The following is a 22,973-nucleotide window of genomic DNA, read 5'->3' as shown; positions in this document are numbered from 1 at the left end:
AAATTTGCAGTGAAAATTAACTCATTTTTGGTGCAACATTTTCATTGTGGTTATGGTAGTAGTTAGTTCCTGTATGCCCTAAACTGCAACTGTACAGACTGTAAACATTATAAATTGAAGACTGCATAGACCGTAAATAAAATTTATTCTTTCTTCTGTGTACAAATGAGGTGTTGGGTAGCTCTTCATTCTCCCACCATGATGAGTTGAACATTAGACCTCAGCTAATGTTGCTTGGATATAAGAGAGGAGACAGAATATCCAGAAGAGTAATAGTTTGAATGGCTGGACACTCTTTTCCATGCAAAACTTGGCTTAAGGAAAAGACTTAAATCAGCAATTGGAAGAACAACAAATTTCTGTCAGTTGTGGGAACGAGCTCTGCACATGGCTCTGGCAGTGCTGAGGGAATTGGGGCAGGCTGGGGATGCAGACTTTGCTGTTTTCTACTGAGAAGTCATCTCAGCAAAGAAGGAATAAATTGTGTAAGAAAGAAATGTAAATAAGGAAGAATTTTAAAATACTGAGACCCAAAACTCCAATACGAAGAGAGTGCAAGTGTTAAGAGAGTACATTATTAAAACTCCAGAAGCAAGGAGGAGGAGACAGTTAATGAAGCACTGAAGGCAATGAAGTCTTTTGTTTAACCAGGCAGGGGCAGGGGTGCTGAGCCCTGGTGGCACAGGATTAGGTGCCTGTGCTGCTTGTCAGATGATGCCCATCCCATCTGCACGACACCCAACACTTGTGACTGCTGAAATCACGGAATCACAGCATCATTTATATTGGCAAAACCCTCTGAGAGCATTGAGTCCAACCATTCTCCCAGTACTTTCAAGCTGTTCAACGATTGGAAACTGCACTCAGGGATGGGCAATCATTGTTGTCCAATCCAGCAGGCTAAACGTCACCTTCAGAAAGAAACATGGAGCTGTTTTCCCCTAAACCAGCTCATCAGAGCACAGCACTGCACAGCAGCCCTGGGCCTTTCCCTGGGGTACAGGTTGGCACCTCAAAACACAAGAATGTCTGTTCTCAGAGATGGAAAATGGGGCTGCCCATGGTGCCAGCAGCCCTCTCCTCGTGTAAGATCTGCCCCAGCTCCATCCCACAAATCAGCAAGCCCCTGGCAGTCCCTGCCTGCTCTGGCCTCTGCCTGCCTTGGGAACACCAGTCCCAGTGCCTGGAGGTGACAATGACACCTGTCAGAAGAAAACAGCCTTTTGCAGGTGACAGGGTTTTTTTTGGACAGGCTGTTTTTCTAAATTATGACTGGGCTTAGTCTCTATTTTCTATTCACAGCCCTGCAATGTATCTGTTTCTTCCCATAATATTCCCTCCTGCCCCTATTTCCAAATTAAACAAGCCATCCTCCGGGGGAGCTCGTGTCCCCAGGCCCCCATGGGGGTGAGAAAACCCATTGTGTGGGGCACAAAGCTGCCTGAAGAGAGCCCTGAGCTCGTGTGCTGGCTCCAGGGCAGGCAGAGCCTGTCCATGAGGTTTGGGCTGAGGTGGACAAGGCTCCTTATCAGCACAGCAAACTTTTCCCAATTGTGTCTCTGCACTTTCCCAGACACAACTGTGCTTGTGCGATGCAGAATCGTGACAGGACACTCAGTGCTCCCCCGTGTTCATCCGCCAGATGGTGCCTGAGAATCAAAGCACTTCTGAAATAAGCCAGAAAACAAAGGATCTTAAATAAGCCAACAGATAGAAGTCTTCATATAATCATTCAAGAAATTAAAAAAAAAAAATAAAATAAATCAGCACATTATCTTATTTCTCAAAGAACAAATCTATTAAGAGATTAAGGAGACACTACAATAATTTTACTCATTACTTTAAATCTAAGTTGTTTTTTGACTAAAATTGCAAAAAAAAATGGGTGCACTCCAGCTGTTTAGTATCTTGGTTGGGCTTCATCAGATGCAGTGAGCCTGTTTGAGGATAAGCCTGCCACCAGCCCCCCACGCCGTGGTGGTTTTGGGTGTGAGGTCTCATTCTCTGGCAGGGTCAGGCAGTGTGGGGCTGGCACACGAAGGCCAGGGCACCAATACCTGCAGCCACCAATGCACCCCAGGGAGAAATGTCACACCAGATCACCTTAAATAAAATCCGGAGTAGCGCTGACTGGGTCAGCTTTAGCACCGCTTGCCCCGAGCCTGGGAGCTGGGGCCACCAGGACAGCTGGGGAGCGTTCTCACCTCTCCCTGAGAACAGGAGACAGAGGGCTCGGGGAGGAGCAGGATCGCTCCCCGCCGATTTTTTCCAATGCAACAGCTCCCCCATCTTACAGACTAAAGAACTGAAAATGGAAAAGCATCCCCAGGAAACGATGGCTGGGTTAACTCCACATGCTTCCCCGGTTCTTCTGGAAGGAGAGGCTGCTGTGCACTCGGACGTGAGGCGCTCTTGTCTCCAAGGTGCTCCAGGGAGGAGAAATCTACTTCACGCAGTGTGACATTTGACATTTCAGTGATTAGGGCAGTGAATTTCTCCTTGTAAGGATGAGTAAGCGCTGCCGGTTCCAGACACTTTTTGATGAGGTAGCACGGTCTCTCCATAGGAGTACCATGTGCTGCCCCTTGCCCTTTGTGCCGGGCTGTCAGAAGCTGCAGAGCCCAGCGCCGCTGCCCTGCGCTGCTGCTGCTCTCCTTTAGGGAGCACACACAGCACGCGGTACCAGCTCAGTGCAGTGACGTTATCCCTGAGCAGCTCCTGCTCCAGCCCATGGCACGGAGCACCCGCCCCTCCTGTGCCCCTCCTGTGCCCCTCCTGTGCTCCTCCTGTGCCCCTCCTGTGCCCCTCCTGTGCCCCTCCTGTGCTCCTCCTGTGCCCCTCCTGTGCCCCTCCTGTGCCCCTCCTGTGCCCCTCCTGTGCCCCTCCTGTGCCCCAGAGCTCCCAAGGATGCTGCTGGCTCCGGCCACAGCTCAAAGCACTGCTGGGCACTGTAGGCTGGGAGGGCTGAAGGGATGAGGCACGGGCAGCCCGCTCTGGCACCGAGGGTGTGGGTGTTGTGGGCAGCAGGCTGGGTGAGCATGGCACCCTGTGGCCAGCAGCTGTGCCCAGGCTCCAGGTCTCTCCTTCCGGAGGTGACTAACGGTTAGAAAGTGTATAAAAGATCTCTCTGTGTTATTTAAACAAAGGACTTTCCTCACGGTCTCATTATTTCAGAAAAAAAAAGAAAAAAAAAAAAAAGAAAAAAAAAGAAATAATTTTAAAATTATACCTGTGAGGGGAAAAAGATTTCAGGTTAAGGAGTTGCCAGCTCTGTGGAAATGGAAAAAACCATTTTTAACACTAGTTGGCAAGAACAAGACAAAACCCCCAGCAAGGGCTTGTTCAGCGTAATAGGGGAGGTGACTGAGCCCCAGCAGGGGAAGGGTCCCCAAGGCACGGTGAATCCCGGCCAGAGCTAGGTGGGAGCTCACCTGAGTTATCCTGAGCATCCCTGGTGCCAGGGCCATGCAGGACAGTGCTGTCCATGAGGAACACTGCCAGGCACTGGGAATAACGATGCCAGGACACAGACCTTCCCCTTCCCAGGGCACTGAGGTTTGTCCCAAAACAGCCTGTCCCTGAGCATTGAAGGCACAGACACGCCCCACAGAGTCACCGGGGGCAGCCAGGAACACCCGAGGAGAGACCCCGGCAGGGGCCCCAGTGGAGGGGGGAGCAAGAGCGAGTGGAACAGTTCCAGGGTAAGACCTGCACGGCACAGCAGCCACACATTGTCACTCGGGTCTGGGTCCAGGATCTGACAAGCGAACCTCCCCAGCAACGGTTCCCACACTCCCCGATGCCCCAGGGGGGAGCAGTTTTCCCACTGGGTACATTAACTAGGCGGTGCTGTCATCGCAGTCTCATGTCCAGGAGGGATTTCAGGCTGACAAGGAAGATGCAGCAGCCCTTGCTCGAACACCTGAGGCCAGAGAGCACAGGACATTGCTTGGAGCTTGGACATTGGACATCCACAGGACATTGCAGCTCTTGGGCTGTGTACTGGTACCAGTTCAGAGCGGTCCTGAACCAGCCCTCACAGTGTGTTTGTGCTGGATGGTGCAAACCCGTGCACCCCCCAGTACACACCAGGCTCTGAGCACAAGCTTCCACTGAGTTTCCACCGAGCTTCTCCATGTTCCTATGGCCAGGGATGCCTTACCCTGACTTTTGCCTCCTCTTCCAACACCAGTCACACTGCTGGCACCCCTTGCTTCTGGGGCAGCAGAGAACTGACAGAGCAGCAAATGCTTGAACCTGAAGCCCAAGACACTGGTTGATGCCAGCCAAGACCATGGATGTCTTACCAAGAAGCATCTTATTGTCTCTCTTGTCTCCACAGGGGAGCACACTGTCAATGCCAAATCAGGGCTGAGCACGATACTGCTCCCAGCTCCAAAGGACACCAGTGCTAGGACTGAGTGTGGGGCAGAGACCACCCCAGCAAAACCAGCTGACATGAGTTTTCCTTTGAGGGAGAGAAGATTTAGACTCATTTCCTCCTGCCAGCCTCTCTCCCCCTGTAACAGCTCGAGCTAGCTCTGTGAACCAGCAGCTGGTACTTGGAGATAAACACTAACTCAGGCCCAGCCTGGCAGCCCAGCCCTGGACAGCTTCAGGGGCTGTCAGAAGGACAGAGGGTGATGCGGCTCTGGCAGCTGTGTTCCAGGGTCAAGGGCTGCTGTGGAGACCACTTCAAAGTCCTCAGGTCACACGGTCAGCCCTGAGCCCAAGAATACTGATGTGTTCCCTCATCTCACGCTTACCGATGCCAGACGCTGCATCCCAAGGCACAAAAAAACTTTGGCATGGTATCAGCAGAGAGGCATGAGGACTGCCACTGCATTTCCCCGTTTCTGGAATGGGGCTCCTACCACGTGCATCCCCAGCGAGAAGATGCCAGTGTTATCCAGCAGCATTGCTCCCACTGCCTCCCAGCGTGCCGAGCAGTCGATGGGTTTTTCCCTCAGCCACGCAGGCTGGTCCGGCTGCAGAGAGTCCCGGGGCAGCCCCGGAGGAGCCGGCAACTGCCTCCCATCGCAGGGGGAGGGTGTCGGGGGAGACGGGGCCACTGGCCAGTGGTGGCAGGGCACGTGCCCGCACATCCCTCCAGGTGCGGGGTCACTGGCCGTTGACGAGGTTCGTTAATTAACCCCTCTTCCAGGCTCTTCAGACAGTGCTCCTCTTCTTCGAGTCCTGCAACATTCCCAGCGTTTTCCCACAAAAGAGCACTAGAAAAGGGTGTCAGTGTTCCATAGCACGAAATGCACTCTCCTCCCTTGTTAGACATCCAGAAGACAGGTAACGATGCCGCAATCCCCAAAAGCGCTTCAATTTACTGCCTCCACAGATGACCCAGCCGTTCCTTCTCCTGCCAGGATCATCCCTCCTAGAAGTGCAGTGTTGCAGTCCCTGTCCTCGGACCGGCAGGATGCGGGCAGCTGCGTGTCCCGAGGGTGGACAGGAGCCCTGGCCATGCCGGGTAGCGCGGAGCGGAGCGGAGCTGCCGCCGCGCTCCCACCGCGCGCTGCCGCTCCGCGCCGCGGGACGGCTCCGCCGGTGCATCTGTGGCCAGGTCAAACTCCGCGCACCGCCCGCCGACCGCTCTGGCGCCGGGGCCCGGGGAGGTGCCCGGGGGAGGGCTGTGGGGTGCCCCGAGAGCCGCGGCCGCTCTCGGTGCCCGTCGCCGCAGCCCGGCCCCGGCGTGGCGGGACAGGCGGAGGCGTGTCCGTGTCCGTGTCCGTGTCCGTGTCCGTGTCCGTGTCCGTGTCCGTGCCCGCGCCTGGTCCCGCCCGGCGGCGCGCAGCCCCGAGCCCGGCGCAGCCCCGAGCCCGGCGCAGCCCCGAGCCCGGCGCGGCGGGGGGCGGCCCGGCCGCACGTCTGCGCGGCGGCGGTCGGGCGGCTGCGGCTCAGCCGTGCGTGCGGCGGGGCGGGGAGGGCCCGGCTGCTCCAGCCCGCCCCGGCGCGGCGCGGCGCGGGGGAGGCGGCGGCTGCTCCATGCGGCAGCGAGCGGCGCGGCTGCCCGCGGCCGGGGCCGGGGCCGGGGCCGGGCGGAGGCCGGCGGCGCGGAGGATGGGCGCAGCTGCCGCCGCCGCGGAGGGCCGAGCCGCGGGCGCCGCGCTCCCCGCTCTGCCCCGCCGCAGCGCCCGCCGCCGCGGCTGCTCCGCCTGAGCGCGCCCGGCGCCGAGCGGCGCGGAGCCGCATGGCCCTGCCGCCGGCCGCCCCGCGCTAGCGGCACCCGCACCCGGGAGGCGCCGGCCCGGCGGCGGGGCTGCCCGCGCCTCGGCCACGTCCGTCTGTCCATCCGTCCGTCCGTCCGTCCGTCCGTCCAGCTCAGCGCCCGGCGCGCAGGATCCCGCAGCGGGGTGCGGAGCGGCAGCGTTTGGCGAGGATTAACCTGGCGCAGGTACACGGCAAGGTCAGCGCCGGCGGGAGCAGAACGGGGCGGGCTGCCCGGTGCGGGGCGATGCGGGCGGGCTGATGCGGGCGGGTTGTCCCGCGCCTCCCGCCCCCGCCGCGCGTGTGTGCGTGTGCCGCCGCCCGCCCGAGCCGCCGCGTGGGGCCGTCCCCGGGCCGCCCTGCCCGCCCCGGCCGCGGGCAGCTCCGCCGCGGACCCGCGGTAGGATGCGGGTGGTGAGCGCCGGCTCGGGGCGGAGCGGCGGGCAGCCCGCCTGCCGCCAGCGCCCGCAGCCCGCCGGGGCCCGGCCGCGGCCGCACCCGCAGGGGACGCGCTCCGGCCGCCGCCCGTCCCCGGAGGCACCAGGTAACGCCGGGGGAGTCGCGCCCGGCACATCTGCATTGCACCGCGGTACTGGCCCAGGGGACGGGGCGGGAGGGTGAAGGGCGGCCCGGCCGGTGCCGAACGTCCCGGTCAGGACGACTCCACGGCGCGGCGGGGGCGCCGGGACGACGCCCTTCCCGGGAGGGCGGCGGCCGCGGGGAGCGCGGAGCGGTGGGGCGGGTGCCCGGCCGGGCCGGGCCGGGCCGGGCCGAGCCGAGCCGAGCCGAGCCGAGCCGAGCCGCGCCGCGCTGCCGCCGCTGCCCGCGGGACGGCGCCGGCGGCCGCCCGCGCTGCCTGGGCTGGGCTGGGCTGGGCTGGGGATGCTGCGGGGCCGGAGATTCTGCCAGGCTGCGATGCTGCGGGGCCGCCCGTGCCGCGGCCGCCGCCCCCTCCGCGCCGCGGTGCCGCCGCCGCCGCCGCCCGGTTACCCGGCACCGCTGGCGCTGCGGCGCTGCCCGAGCGGGCGGAGGCGCCGCCGTGCGCGGAGCCATCCCGGGGCACTCTCAGGGTGGCTCGGGGTGCTCGGGGGGTGCGGCGCTCTGCCAGAGGGCGCAGGAACCTCTCGGCTCCCCCGCCCCATCTTCCCGCCCCGTCCCCGCGCCCCCGGCCGCCGCACACACGCCGCTCTCCCCCCGGCTCTCTCCCTTGGGCCGCCGTGGTCCCCCGCGTCCCGGGATGTGGCTGCGCCCCCTTCTCCTCCGTCCCCTCCGCCCCTCCGTGGCGAACACCGCTGTATGCGGGAGAAGAAATGTAGGACAGAATGGACCTTCCCCGCCAGCAGGTTCCCGTTGGGGAGACGGCAGAGCAGCGGCGGAGGAGCCGGCGGAGCCTCGCAGCCATGTTGGTGTCGGAGCATCAGCCCTCCCGGCTCCGGGAGCCCAGCTGCGGCCGGCAGCGGCTGTGAGACCAGGCACGGCTGGGCCAGGTGTGCTGGGGAAGCCTCTTCCCGGGCTGGTCCTTCCCAGCATAGACTGGGGAGCACTGGCTCTCCGGTTCCTCTGTATCCTGGGACACCAGCTCTTCCCTTCCTGCACTTTTGCCTCCTCCCTCCCGGTCTGTTGCATCTCCGGGGCACTCATTATGTTGTGTGTGTGGAGCAGAGAGATGTGTTGGTCCCAGCTGCGGTCATGAACCCGGCCTCACCAGTCCTGGAGACCAGGGGTGGGACAGCAGGTGCCCCCAGCCAAGCCCAGCCCTGTGGCCTTTGGCTGAGTGAACTGGACAGGCTGGGAGTCCCTGCCCTTGGCCATTGCGCTGTCGTGCTCGTGATCCTCCCTACCCACGCTTCCATTTTGCATGTTCCTGTGTGACACGTGGTGTCAGCTTGTTCCTTCTGAGCATCCTCGGGCGAGCGCTGCGTGGCCAGGGCTGCTCAGGCCAGCGCAGCCAGACAGCACACACTGGCGAGGCCAAGTGAATCCATCCTGGAATTGAAGCCTCTTTGGTTCCAGCTGCGCATCTGCAGATGGAGAGGTCTGGGCTGGTTCTGGCAGCAGCGATCCTGGCCGTGGCTGTGTCCAGGAGCATGGGGCAGTGCTGCCCAAATGGACTGCATGTGCTGGGACCAGTCTGTCCTGGTGTGGCAGGACTGCATCCCAGCCTGGACACCTGGATACCACAAAGACTCAGAGTGGGCACCTGGTCCTGGGTACAAGCCAAACCTTGGAGCTGGCCCATGGACTCTGTGGTATTGCCAGTCGGTCCTGGCAGATAGAGATGTGCCAGGCCTGGCAATTCCACTGCTGGTCTGGGAGTCAGGTTTGATTTTGCACAAGCAGCTGTATCAGAGGCTGAGTGTTCTCAGTGCCCAACACCTTCCCAATCCACGTTGCTAAATATATACTGTACTCAAGGGATTATGCATTTGTTTAAATGCATAATAAATGTGTTTAAATGCGTAAGACTGGATCATAATGCACACCAGAGCTTGCCAGTTTGGCCTCCAGTTACAAGCCTTTCTAAGATACATCTCCTGGCATATTACTTCATCTTTCTGCTTTCGGAAAGAGCAGTTCCTGGTTTTATCATGGCAGGGCAGTCAGTGGAAGCAAATCCTGGACATCTCAGGTACCCAGTGCAAGTTAAAGCTGAACTAGCTTGGCTGTTCACCAAACACTTCCAGCTACAGAGGGGGACTTGAGATTGACCCATTCCACCAAACACATGCAGCTGTAGAAGTGGGCTCCAGATTGTCCCATCCCAGTGAGAGCCGGTGGGCTGAGCGCTCGTGTCGTCCTTACAACCAAGACAAGCCGTGCTCGCCTGCAGCACTGCTCAGGACGGTGTCTCAGGGGCTTGGTGTGAATTTTTCATGCGGGTCTGTTGTCTGGAGAGGCTCCTGTTGGCTATTGAAGGTGTGAATGGGGCTAAGGGGAGGAGGCTGAGAGGTAGCTGCCCAGCCCAGGATCTGGGCTGGCTGGGAATGTGGGGAACCCAAGAAGAGATGTGGCTGAGCAGCATGGCAAGAATTTTTTTTGGTGAAAGATTAGAGGGGACACGGAAGCAAGTGCATCAAGAAGGATGGCCTGGACACACAGGGTGCCTGTCTTGGGGAGGTGGAGCATCCCGAGGTGCCTGGAGGGCTTGTCCCTCCACTGGGGCACGTGGAGATAGTTCAGAGGCTGGAGAGCTAATGGCTTTCCATTGCTGATCGATCCTGCCTGTGCTTTCAGATGTGGTAACGGGCTGGGTTTTATAGAGCAATCTCTGCATATTCCCTGCACAAGCAGCTGGGCCCGAGCGCCACTCTAATGGCCTGGCTATTAGCGGGCTCAGAACCTGAGCCAGCCTGAAAAGGCTGTGTAAGTGCTGCTCAAGCGTTTTGGGCCAGGCATATTCCATGCATTAGGGAAGATTTGTACTCCTTGGACCAGACATCACTGAGTGTTATCTATTTATACACATCTAAATATATCCTCTGCAGTCTTCAGACTTTTCTAGCTAGTAGTAAAATTACTTTTCAATATCATGCTATTGAAACATGCTTGCTGACACTATCCGATGAAGTTTGTGCTAGGAGAGGCTTATGTGTGTGTGTTTGTTTTAAATAAAAACTGTTCTTGAGGTACATACCTAAAATGCTTTGGAAACAAAAGCCTGTTGTCTTTGTGGCTGGGTAGCAGGGAGAAATGTGGTCAAACAGAAGCAGCACTGGAGATGTGCTCAAGCCTGGAAAACCAAATCCAAACGTCATCCAAAGTATAAGGTTTTGTTGCTGAAGTGAACCATTCTTTCTAGAAATTTTTATCAAATAATCATGCACTTTGCAGCAAAATAGAAACATTTGCTTCAAATTAGTCAGATACACCTTCTGGTACTCTGGAGTTTGAGATGCCATTCTGAAAACAAAATGACAAATCTTGAAGTAACGTCAGTTATGGAATTCCACTGCAGTGCACAGATCCAGGCTGTCAAGGGTGTTCCCACAGAGCCCTGCTGCAGGGGTGGCTCTGTGTCCCTGTGTGAGTTCTCTGCAGCTGCTGTCGGTCTTAGTGGGGCTCCCAAGGAGGGGTGGAGGCCTCGGCTCCATGCCCAAGTAGCCCATGGGCTTGCTGGCTCGGTGGTGGTCACAGTGATGGTTGGCTGAGTGCCTGCAGCCCGACCTGGAATAATGAGGGCCATTGTTTTGATTTCTGTAGCAGCTCTTGCTGTTGGTTCCTGGAGAACTAAGAGGCTGCAGAGGAAGGGGAAGGGTTTGATGTTCACAGGGGAGCAGGTGAGATGAGGAGAGGAGAGGACAGGGCTCTTGGAGAAGGCCCTGGCCCAGAGCCCCTCGAGCCAAAGACAGGTGTTGATCCCCCTGGCCACCCCAGATCCCTTGGCTGGGGCTCTGGGCTCCATGAGCCAGAGGTCCATAGTGTGGTGACATGGTATGGTGCCAGGAGTCCTGCCCATGGCCGTGGGCACAGTTTACCTGGCAGCAATTAGGTGCCTAATTGACGCAGTACTTAAGTGGTGTGAGGGTGACTGTGGTGTCCGAGGGCTCCTGCCCCTGTGCCCCATCCCGCCTGGCTCGCTGGGCACTGAGGCTGGGCACGCCATGCCTGCTCCTGAGCTGGGCAGCAGCTTTGTGTTTCCATGGAAGAAATGGCTCTACAAGTCATACTTGTTTTGAGCAGGCTGGATCATGAAGAGGTGGTTTGTGAAATGGCTGAGGTGGTAATGGGAGCCTTGGTGAGTGCCTCTGATTGTGTGGCCTGTGGCCGGTGGGACCTCAGAGTATCTGAGCCAGTTCCCAATGCTGCAGAGCTCGTGTCCAGTGCTGTGGTTTTGAGTTTGCTCTTGTAGATGAAGCATCTCCCAGGAACTGTCTCATGGCAAAACATTTCCATGAAAACATGTGATTAGGTAGCTTTGCTTTAAAGTGGAATATCTTTTTTCCCTTGAAGTTTTTATTTAGGCTTCTCTGTCAAGATCATGCTGGAATTCTTTTGGATTGGAGACAGATAAAACTCTTCAGTTTTCGTTGCCTCAGCATTGTTTCATTGCCAGACAGCTGATATTCCCTGCGTATTTATTTCCACTTATTTATACCTCCTGGTCTCTGTAGTTGGCCATGGGGAATGGAGAAGCAGGAGCCCACCACAGTGAGCTGTGACAGCTCTGGGACTCCTGCAGCAGGACTCACCAGCTGTGGGACAGCAGGTGTACAAGGAAAACCCACACTAAGAGGGAAAGGCACGGTGGAGAAAGTCAAGAAAGTCACACTGAGAGAAATCCCCAGGGGGTGTTTCTTAGTCCCCTGGTGCTGCTGGTCCTGGGCTTGGGATGGGATTGCTTTAGCGCCACTGAGGAGTCACGCAGAGACGTTCTGCTGCACATGAGGCGCTAGTTCTCCATGCTCAAACCAGAGTTTAGAGTTTGCTTGGGATCTGAAGTGTCTGCCCTGGCACAGGAAGGCAGGTGCCATGGACACAGGGCACAGGAAGGCAGGTGCCATGGACACAGGGCACAGGAAGGCAGGTGCCGTGGGCAAAGGAAGGCAGGTGCCATGGACACAGGATGCCGGGTGCCCTCAGGAGCGCTGCCGCTCTGGAGCTGCGTTGCTCTTGTTTTCTCCGAGCAGTGTGCAAGCCTGGCAGTGACGCTCCGTGCAGGGCTCGTGGGAGCGGGTCTGAGTAAGGCGAGCGGGATTTGTCGCCCTGTCACTGTGAGTCAGTGCTGCTGCCGGGTACGCCGTGTGTGCAGGAGCCTTGTGCTGCCGCCTGTGCTGCGTGCCGAGCGCTGCTGCTGCTGCTGCTGCTGCTGCTGCTGCATGCTGTGGGCAGGTCCGGTGTCACTGCTGTGGGCAGGTCCGGTGTCACTCTGCTGTGTGTGCTATGGGCAGGTTCGGTGTCACTGTGCCGTGTGTGCTATGGGCAGGTTCGGTGTCACTGTGCCGTGTGTGCTGTGGACAGGTTCAGTGTCACTGCTGTGGGCAGGTTCGGTGTCACTGTGCCGTGTGTGCTGTGGACAGGTTCGGTGTCACTGCTGTGGGCAGGTTCGGTGTCACTGTGCCGTGGGCAGGTTCGGTGTCACTGTTCCGTGGGCAGGTCCGGTGTCACTGTGCCGTGCGTGCTGTGGGCAGGTTCGGTGTCACTGCTGTGGGCAGGTTCGGTGTCACTGTTCCGTGGGCAGGTTCTCTGTGCTCGTGGCTCCCCCTGACACGTCAGCCTTGTGTCTCATCTCTGCCGGCGCCCAGCTGCAGTGACGCTGCTCTTGGGGACCAGGCTCCAAACTGCACTTCCTGAGAAGTGACTGCTGCTTTCCTGCCTCTGCACCTCAGCTGTGGCCGTGGCTGCCTTTGGGGACAGTCTGCTGCGTCACAGGTTTGCAGGGAGGGCTCTGCACACCAACAATACCTTGCTCAGGAGAGCACCATGGCCATGAATGCCACGACTGAGCCCGGGCAGGCTGACACAGACAACTGAGCATCCTTCAGCTACGGTGTGAAGAACCAGGATAAGAGCACAAGCCCCAGTCTAGGCTGCAGTGGTGTCTGCCAGTGCCCAGCAGCGGGGTGTCCCAGCAGGAACAGCTGCAAGTGCCTCCAGGTGACGACCTGTTCCCAAAATGGGGGTCTGGTAACATTCAGGCCCCGTATGCTGAGGACCGGGGATGGGGATGAACATGGAGACAGTCAGCCACCCTGGTGACATGTGGCCTCAGAGGCTCAGCCAGCAGAGCACCTGCATGGGCACTCCTCTGTGGGCTAGTGGTCACTTGCTGCCCTGGTGTGTTGGGCCACTGCAAACAGATGCCAAGTACATGGCAAGGATTGCATTTAGTGACTGGAGGGTGCAGCCTTCTTTCTAGTCCTGTGTTTCTTGCACAGAGCCCCCTGCTCATCTGCAGCAGGATCCTGCAGGTGTCCCACACACACCTGCCCTCTCTGCATTCCTGCTTTGTGAGCAGCGAGGATCCCTCCAGCGGGGCTGCTGTTCTGGGGTGGTTGAAATGAGAGGCTGCCTCCCCAAGGGCTGGCATTCCTGTTGTGTTCATTACTGCTCACTCCTGCCCTGCGCTGGACACACCTAACCTGTGTTACTTAAGAAGCATTCTGCGAACATGCAACTTCTGTGGATTGAAGCAATCCCCTGTCCTTCCCTGTTCTAGAAAGAAAACATGATAAACACCATGGGAAAAGCCACGGTCAGGATGGATGGTTGCAGCTGCTGCTAATGCCAGATGAGGACTGTGTTAATTTCTAAGGGAACAGATGAGGACAGTAGTTTGTAAACGAGCATTGTGCTGTGCATCCAAATGGGTACTAGGTGAACTGCCCAGGTGAGTGCCTTGTGATTGTGGCACCACAGCCCCTCCGTGCTCGCACTGCCTCTGCCAGGGCCTCTGTGATGTCCCCAACAGGCACTAAAGGCGGGGCTGAATAAGCTTCATTTCTTCTTAGAGGCATTAAAGAAGCCAATCAATGTATAGAGCATGTGACTGCACTTAAATTCCATCTGGAAAGTTATAATAACTGTAAATAAAGAACAATAACGAGGAGTGAAATTGTGTGGCCAGCAGGATGCGAGACTTGGAATGCTGGGGAGAGGCTGGACTTGCTCATTGCCGTCTGGAATTTAGGTGTAGGTGTTAATAAGGTATCCAAATGGCTCCCCAATGGTCAGCAGTGCTTCCCTGGTTTGTACCGGGGATGTGAGGAGAGGTGAAGGCCAAAGGAGGGGAGTGGAGGACAGTAGTACTACAGCTACCACACACAGATCAGAGGAATCACTCGTACTCCAGGGGCACAGCATGGTGTTCCTGTGATGCCAGGCACAGAAAATCTAGCCCAAGCCTCTGGGGAGCAGCACACAGGTCTCTGGTGATGTGGGTGTCCCTGCGTGGCAGGGACAGCACGGAGCATGCGGGTCCCAGCCCTCCTGTCCCCGTGCTCTGTTCCCTCTGTGCTGTTGGTGTGGCAGCGGTGCTGTGTGCTCTGTGCCCTCCAGGGTGGCCAGCGTGTGTCTGTGCCCCGTTCTGGCCTTGCCCTCAGCGTGGCCAGCGGTGCAAGCTGGAGCTGCAGTGCTGGTGGTCCAGACGCTGGAGCGGATTTTGTGCAGCAGAGCAGATCCGGAGCTGATGTGTGCCATGGAGCAGGGCACCTGCCTCCTGCAGAGCGTGGCTTCCCTCTGCCAAGGCTTTGGAAGCGTGCTGAGTTTCACTGATATGGTTTTGGTTAACATCTACAGTAGCAAGTTGTGTGAGGCAGCAGAAGGGGATTTGTGGGGTGAGATGATGGATCAGGAGGACCCGTGTCCCCTCCCCATCTGTCTGGGGAGTCAGGTGGGACTGTGTTGGCAAGGACTGGTGAATCGAGTGTGGCCGTGGGGCTGGAGGCACTGGTGGGGGCTGCAGTGCTCACCTGCCCACGGTGTTGGATCTGGAAGGGCACTGGGTCCCCATGGGGCAGCCTGGGGGTCACCCACACCCTAAACACCAGGGTGGGCAGCAGCCTGGGAGCAGGGACACAGGGGGCACAGGGGACACAGGGGATACAGGGGGCACAGGGGACACAGGGGACACAGGGGGCACAGGGGACACAGGGGACACAGGGGATACAGGGGGCACAGGGGATACAGGGGGCACAGGGGGAACAGGGGACACAGGGGATACAGGGCATAGAGGGGATACAGGGACACAGGGGATACAGGGGGCACAGGGGACACAGGGGACACAGGGGGCACAGGGGGCACAGGGGACACAGGGGACACAGGGGACACAGGGGGCACAGGGGACACAGGGGACACAGGGCATAGAGGGGATACAGGGCTGGGGGGACTGGAAGGGCAGGGTCTGACTGCCAGCTCCTGCTGGTGGTGGCAGGTCCACAGCCCTGGGGAGCAGTGCTGGGATTGCTGGGGGTGTGGAGCAGAGCAGAGTGCTGGGATTGCTGGGGGTGTGGAGCAGAGCAGAGTGCTGGCTCTGCTCCCTTTCCAGCTCAGCCCAGAGCCGGCTGCTGCCATATGACACTCGTTATCTCTCCAGCTCAGAAACGCAGTGCTCAGGGCATCCTGATGGATTTGTGACACCTCCCATGGGACTCTGTGCTCATAAACCAATTAAAGGATTACATCCTTGTAATGTGGAGAGTATTCTTTGTTTATTAAGTAATGCAGGTATAATTCAATTAGTGACAGGCTGACCTGCTGATGTCAAATGTGAATGCCAGTCATGTTGGTCTCAAGCTCTGCCCTCCCCCAGATCAGGGCAGCAGGAGCTGAGGGGAGCAGCTGCCCCTCCTGTAGCTCCCCGTGCCTGACATGGAACTGTGAGGGTTTTTTATGGCTTTTACAGACACGTTTCCTTTACAGAGTCACAGAATCCCAGAATCAGTTGGGTTGGAAAGGACCTTACCACTCATTCCACCTCCTGCCATGGTGGTGGAAGGACCTTCCCAGGCTGCTCCAAGCCTAGTCCAGCCTGGCCTTGGACACTTCCAGGGATGGAGCAGCCACCACTTCACTGGGCACCCTGTGCCAGGGCCTCCCCACTCTCACAGGGAAGAAGTTGTCCTATAGGAACGAAGTGGTTTATTGTTATGAGATGTTTCAGGCTGGGCTGTGTTTGCTGTTTGTCGTGGCTCAGAAAGCCCTGTGTGACCAAACGGTGTCCAAAGCACAGCCTGTGGCCCCTGTGCCTCTGTGGGTGGCTGTGGGCAGCTGCAGTCCCTCCTGTCCCCAGCTCAGGCTGTGCCATGTGCTGCCCCATGTTCCTGTCCCACGGTGTTCTGGCTGTGCCAGGGTGTGCAGGGGGCGAAGCCTCTGCTCCCTTCCCTGAGGTGCTCAGTGCTGTCCACTGGGAAATCCCTCTGCTCTGGGCCTTGTGACAGCCTGGGGGAGGCAGAGGGCTGCAGCCCCTCTGGAAAGGGGAGTTCAGGGGCCCGTGGGTCACTCATGGTGCCTTGGCACCAGAGCAAAGCACTGGCTGGGCACCTGTCTGCCAGGAAAGATGGGGAGAAGCAGAAGTGTAAAATACCCTGTGCATCAGTGAGGCTGTGCAGGAGTGGCTCTGGAGTAGAACAGGACTGATTCAGCAGATTTGAAGAATAAATTAAAGTTCAAATCTCAGTAAGGAGTGGTTTGTTACTAGGTGAGAGACAGTGCAGCTCGGACAGCACATCACCAGAGTGTGGCTGGGAACAAGTGCAGGCAAAAGGTGTTTCCAGACTGCCAGACCTTTCCAGAAAGACCAGGATGTTTCAATGTCCTGAATAATAAATGCTGGTCAGAAGCCTGCTCTAGTTTTCCATGCAATCTCATGATGGAATTGTGCTTAATTTGCAGCACAGATCAAGCCAAACTTTGTGTTGAATGCAAATACAGTGTGGAAAAGGAAGATCTGCACATGTGTGGGCTAACAGAGGCACAAAAGCAGCTCATGTAACCTGGTACTGCTGGAGGAACATAAGCACCTGACAGGAGAATTATCTCTGAGGACCACAGACTGACTTGTAAACTGTGGAATAAATTGCTCTTATTTTGTGGCATTTACTTGCTCAGCTGCACTTCACAGGGATTTGCTTGTCTGGCAGTTCCTGTTTGTCAGGAAGCCCTGGACTGCTGGGGGCTGGCAGTTAGTGAGCTCTGAGCAGGGCAGAGGGCACAGCCCTGGCAGTGAACTCTTTCCCTGACAAAAAAGTAACAGGTAGAGGGGCCAGGAGGGTGATCCTGGCAATGGGGCCAGGAGGCTGCAGCCCCCTCTGCCCTCTCCCAGAGCAGGGCAGTGGAAGCCCCAGCCCTGAGCAGACCTTACCTGCCCTGATGGGCAGTGGCACAGGCAGCATGGGCTGCCTAAAGCACGGTGCCTACTGCAGCAGCCTTGTGCTCCTGGGCTGCTGCCCCTGCCTGTCTGTGACACTGAAACCTCTCAGGTGCTGCTGCTGTCAGTGGAGCTTGAGCAGCTACTTCGAGTCCTTCCAAAATTATAAGCTTTGAATTGCTTCTCTTGGCAGACAGAAGTGTAAGCTGAGCTCTCCATGCTCAGTCGCAGGCTGAGCTCTGCTCTCACACTCATGCTGACAGTGACCCTCTCTCTGGACGTGTTCCTGTCCTGCAGTGCCTGCCTGGCTGCTCACCTGTGCCGTGCTGCTGCCCCCAGGTCATGGCATTCCAGCCCTTGGTGGGGTTTGTGCACTCACACGGTTGAGTCATGTGGCTGTGGGATGCAGTTTTGGTCCTTGGGAACGTCAGTTGGTGTTGATGCACAAACGCTGTTTCCCAAGAATTAATTGCAGGTAGAGCACTTGTGGGCAGGCAGGAACAGCAGTCACTGCCCTGCTCCCTGCTCCTCAGATCAAGATACCAGAGTGTGAAGGAGTTCATGGTAGGTGGAGAGGCTGGAGCTGGAAGGAAACTGATTACTGCTGAGAAGGGGAAAGAGACAACAGAGGGATGTCCACTCCCAGTGCATGAAGAAGTAATGGAAACAGCAACCTGCCCACATCTCTGGTGACTTAAAGTGATGCAAATCCTTGCAAATGTCTGTTTCCTCTCTGCACGGTTTGTGCTCCTGGAGGGCAGGACCCCTGTGTTCCTGGAGCTGTGGCAGGACAGGACTGAGTGGCAGGTTCAGGATGATCTGAGCATGGTGGATGGTGCAGGCTCCCAGCAAAAGTGGGGCTGGGTGCCTGCCGAGCACGTGGGCTGAGCAGGAGGGCTGTGCTGAGAGTGCCCAGTGGGCACAGTGCTGTTGGACAATGTGCTCCTGTGTCCCTGTCCTGCCCGTGCCCACCATGGAGTGAATCCTACAGGAAACTCTTGTTTGTCAGACTGATAGAGGATGATTTTTTGCCTTTTCTTTTATATACCTTTTATCTATCCTCAACATTCTTAGCATGCAGACTTGAAATTCCTGAAGTCTGATATCTTACCATAGTCCTAGTATTCTGTTAGGCCAGGAGACCCAACATCCTACAGGCCTTGTGGTAGGAGGCTGGAAAACCCTAGGCTATCTTGGGAAACTAGGGTCCTCTCTGGAACATAGCCTGTAACAGGAGATTTGGCCCATTCAGAGGGGAATTCATGGATGGGGGAATATCACACCATTCATCCAGACCTCCCATTGGGGCATCCTTGTCAGATATGCTAATTTGAAAGGTCTATAAATGGTACACAGGATCTGTCGTGTGTGTGCATTGCAGTGCATTCTGCCTTGGTGAAGTGGTGCACCAAAAAGGATCTTTATTAAATACCGAGGTAAAATCCCCTTATCCCTTAACCGTGTCTGGCTCTCGGTTTTTTAAGACCAGGGAAAGGCATCAGGGCCATGGTATCCCATTGCTGCTGCAGAAGTGCCAATGCCTCTGTCACACCCAGGGCCCGTTTGTCACAGGTACCAGTGTATTCCTGAGTGTTATCACAGGGTACAGAGCTGATGGCTGGAGCTTCTGCTGTGGGTGTGGGTTGGGTTGTGTCTGTCAGCCTTGGTTATGGGGGCACCAGGCTTCCAAACAGGACCACTTTGCTTTGCAAAAAGTCTGTTTCAGTGTAATTCCAGCTGTGCCCTGGTGGGTGCCTGTGTGGAGTGCCCATGTGGGGGAAGGGAATTGGATGTAAAAGTGGCTCTGGCACTGGGAGGATGCAGTGAGGACAGCTGCATCCCATTTGGATGATGTGGAGGAAAGGCTGCCTGGGAGTGAGGAGACCCTGCTCTGGGAGACCCTGCTCTGGGACACCCTGCCCTGGGACACCCTGCCCTGGGACACCCTGCTCTGGGACACCCTGCTCAGGGACACCCTGCTCTGGGACACCCTGCTCTGGGACACCCTGCCCTGGGACACCCTGCTCTGGGACACTCTGCTCTGGGAGATCCTGCTCTGGGACACCGTGCTCTGGGACACTCTGCTCTGGGACACTCTGCTCTGGGACACCCTGCCCTGGGACACCCTGCTCTGGGACACCCTGCCCTGGGACACCCTGCTCTGGGACACCGTGCTCTGGGACACTCTGCTCTGGGACACTCTGCTCTGGGAGATCTGTTTGTTTTCTTCTGTGTGAGTTTAACTGATGGCACACGGCAAAGCAGCACATCCCCTAATGGACGTGGCTGAAGCACAGTGAGACTTTGCTGTACCCGCTCCTGTGCTGGGGACAGTGTGTGCACGGAGCTGCTGCACAGGAACCCGCTGTCCCCGTGCCATCCCTCAGTGCCAGAGCCAGCAGTGGGGCTGTTCTTGTGCCTGGGACACTCCCGGTCCCCTGGAGCAGGGAGTGGAAGGTGTTGCCTTCCCTCCTCTCCCCCAGTTCAGAGCAGCATTTCCTGTCTTAGGGATCTCTTTCCCGAGACCAGGGGCTGCATTTCCCGGGGCATTGCTCCCGGCAGCTCTGCTGTGCTGTCTCTGGCACAGCCTCTTGGTGGCTGTGTTCCTCCCAGCAGCTCCTGGGTGGTCTTGGTGGGCTTTTGGCAGCCGTGGACCTGATGGTGATGTTTCCAGGGGCTTCCTCTGCTCACAGCCATTCTGGGAGAGGAAGCATCATGCCAGGATGTTTCACTTTTGGCAAATTTACTCTTGCCCCGAGCAGCCTGGTCTAGTGGAAGGTGTCTCAGCCCATGTCAGGGGATGGAACCGGGTGGTCTTCAAGGTCCCTCCCAGCTCAAACCAGTCTGGGATTCTATGGTCCTTCAAAAGATCCTCAAGTCCTGTTCACTGGAGCTGTGTAAGGTCACTGGGCCCACAGCATCAGTGGTGCTGGAGCTGCTGCCTGATGAAAGGACTTGGAAACGAGTCAGTCCTGTGAGCAGGATTGCAAGTGCTGCCCAGGGCATCGTTCTGCTCTGCTCTGTCCCCTTGCTGGGACACTGAGGTAATTCAGTGTTCTCCAGCTCCCCCACCTCATTCTTAATTACAAAAGTGAACAAGAAGACCAGACAGCAAAAGAGATGGGCAAGGGAGAGCTTAGATAGCAAAGCTGAGAATTAAAAAAAAGTTATACATTCCTTAAAGTAAGATTTTTTTTTCCAATGAAAGACTTTCTTATTAAAAGAGATTCAATTGTCATTGGATCTTTGCAGCAGAAATTAAGTGAATGCAAAAAAATTGTGTATCTCAAGGATCTCCAGTACAGCAGAAGGGTATTATGCCTTTGCTTTCCTGTTGCTTTCTTTAATATAAGAAAGCTTGAATTTAAAAAGACAGTGAAAAACTTTAAAAAACCAAAATGCAACAGCACAGCTGTTGAAATGTTGGTAAAAGGCTGTGGTACTTGTCTGGCGCTGGGATTTGCTACAATGTCCCCTCACACTGTACCAGGACCTGCCGCCTGTCCCCTCTGCTGCACTGGAACCTGTCACCTGTCCTCGTCCCTGGGGCCCCTGCAGCCGGATTTTAGCTGGGCTCCAGCTGCTTCTGTGTCAGCAAAGAAGCAGAAAGATGTCAAGGGAAGCCTCTCCACTAAAACATGCCATTTTTGGAATACAAGGTGCTCTTCTCAGAGTGTTTCCCGTTTGATGCCTTTTCCTGATATGTAGGTTTTGGTGTGGCCTGCCTGGGGTGGGGGCTCTGTGGGTCCCTGGGGCTCTGTGGTGCTGAGCCAGGCACCCCGAGCCTGCAGGGATGGCTGCATGCTTCCCTTGTGCACTCACTGCAGACACCCCTGGCAGCTTGGCGTGTTTGAGCTCTCCAGAAATTATTTTGAAGAAAAAGATGGATTCTTGATCCATTCAGAGTGAAACAAAAGTTAAAAAAACTCCCAGTGATGTCCCCTGCCACCATCCCTGTGTGTGTCTCTCGCTTTCTCCCATGTCCTTGTGTAAATCCAAGGAGTAGCTGAGTAGCAGGACTGGCTGTGGGACTGGCTGGGAATGGTGTTTGTGTCTTGCTCCCGTGCTGGTGGCACCTGGGACCCTGTTCTGCCTTTTGAAGCTTGGAGCTCTCCCCACTGTCCCCTCTTCCTCCTGTTCAGTCCCTTCGTGCCAGACCTGCTGGGGTCAGTGGGTGGGATGTGACACGTTCCTGTGCCGTGCAGATGAGACATGAGGAGCAGTGATGTGTTTTTAAAGAGGACATTGTGTGGAGGGCAAAGTTCCTCTCTCTCTCTCTGCTTTCATTTCTGGGCATAATTTGAAGATAACTCATTGAGCTGCAGTGAAGTCACACTGATTTACTTGAGGCAAGAGTTGGAGGTTCCTTGTTTTGTTTCTACAAGCATTTCCCTGCACAATGCTGCTCTGCCTCCTCTTGTGAGAGGAAAACAGTGCAATTTTCCTGGTACTAATTAAGATAAGAGAGAATTATACCAGAATGTATTAAATGGGAAATAAAAAAGTTCAAAAGATGCCCGAACTCCAGATCACAGTCCCTGGCCTGGCTGCTGGCACAGCACTGGCACCCCAGCAGGGTCTCTGTGGGGAGCAGGTGTGGGGGTCCTGCGGTGCCACCTGGGATCCCCCTGGACTTCATCTGCCTTGAAAACCGTGGTGAGCTCACACAGGGAGGGCATGCAAGAGAGTGGCTGTGGCCACCATGAGCTGAGATATGTCTGTGCTGGGGCTGCTGCTGTGCTGCTGTGCTGGCCCAGGGGCTGCACATCTGGGGAGCCCTGCACATCCGGGGAGCTCTGCACATCTGGGGAGCTCTGCACATCTGGGGAGCCCTGCACAGCTGGGGAGCCCTGCACAGCTGGGAAGCTCTGCACATCTGGGGAGCCCTGCACAGCTGGGGAGCCCTGCACAGCTGGGGAGCCCTGCACAGCTGGGAAGCCCTGCACAGCTGGGAAGCCCTGCACAGCTGGGGAGCTCTGCACAGCTGGGAAGCCCTGCACAGCTGGGGAGCTCTGCACAGCCCCTCTCTGGCCCAGGGGCCCCTCTCTGGCCCACTCCCAGGGTGTCCCTGTGCAAGTCACTGGCTCTCCAGGTGCTCATGGCCTCAGCTGACAGAGCCCTGTGCATGTCCAGGTGTGGCACCACAGGTGCACAGAGCCCTGTGTGTGTCCAGGTGTGGCCATCTCCACATGGTCCACATGTATCCATCTCCTCGTGGCTGGGAACTCTGGCTGTGGGGAGGAGCTGTGTACCTGTGCAGTGTGCCAGAGCTGTGTGCTGATCCTGTGCTGATCCTGTGCTGATCCTGTGCTGTTCCTGTGCTGATCCTGAGTGCTGATCCTGTGCTGATCCTGTGCTGTTCCTGTGCTGATCCTGAGTGCTGATCCTGTGCTGATCCTGTGCTGATCTTGTGCTGATCCTGTGCTGTTCCTGTGCTGTTCCTGTGCTGTTCCTGTGCTGATCCTGTGCTGATCCTGTGCTGATCCTGTGCTGATCCTGTCCTGATCCTGTGCAGATCCTGAGTGCTGATCCTGTGCTGATCCTGAGTGCCAGATCCGTGTGCCAGAGCTGCCACTCCTGCTCCAGGGCAGGGCTTCTCCTGCTGCCTCGCCGTGGTGGTGCCAGGCAGGGAAGCACAAGGGCAAGGGCTGGAGGTGCTGGCTCTGCAAGCTCCATTGTAGAGCTGGAAGGGCTCAAAGAGTTGAGTGTGTTGGCACTGGCAGTGCCCAAGGATGAGCCCCACATGCTGAATTCCCTTTTGCTCAGGAGTGAAGGGTTCTGTTGTTCTGAGCTGCAGGTTGCTGTGCAGTCCCACCAGTTCTGCTTGTACCTGATGGGACTCAGGAGCTGCCTCCTAAATTGGTTCAAAGCCCAGCACTGCTCCTGCGAGCCATGGTGGGCTGGTTTGGGTGTGTCGTGGGAAAAGCTCGTCAGGATCTGCCAAGATCTC

At 57.0% G+C, this 22,973-nt stretch overlaps 1 protein-coding gene across 5 annotated transcripts in view; it reads left to right on the top strand.

The window, feature by feature from the left end:
- Positions 1-6,266: 6,266 nt before the first annotated feature.
- The window catches only part of LRFN5 (leucine rich repeat and fibronectin type III domain containing 5), a 43,156-nt gene continuing 26,449 nt past the window's right edge, over positions 6,267-22,973 (top strand). For 3 of the 5 annotated variants that reach the window (XR_015804307.1, XM_014893013.2, XM_014893011.2), the window contains exon 1: positions 6,267-6,406. The gene's annotated coding sequence lies outside the window, so the exon portion shown is untranslated. Of the gene's footprint in view, positions 6,419-6,688; positions 6,764-22,973 lie in introns of those variants that run through there. The other 2 variants (XM_088166476.1, XM_014893012.2) reach the window with 2 other exon arrangements.

Source organism: Sturnus vulgaris, chromosome 6 (assembly GCF_052056855.1).
Source record: "Sturnus vulgaris isolate bStuVul1 chromosome 6, bStuVul1.hap1, whole genome shotgun sequence".
NCBI lineage: Eukaryota > Metazoa > Chordata > Aves > Passeriformes > Sturnidae > Sturnus > Sturnus vulgaris.
The sequence above is the reverse complement of the archived record's forward strand: the minus strand, read 5'-3'. Positions and strand labels throughout refer to the sequence as shown.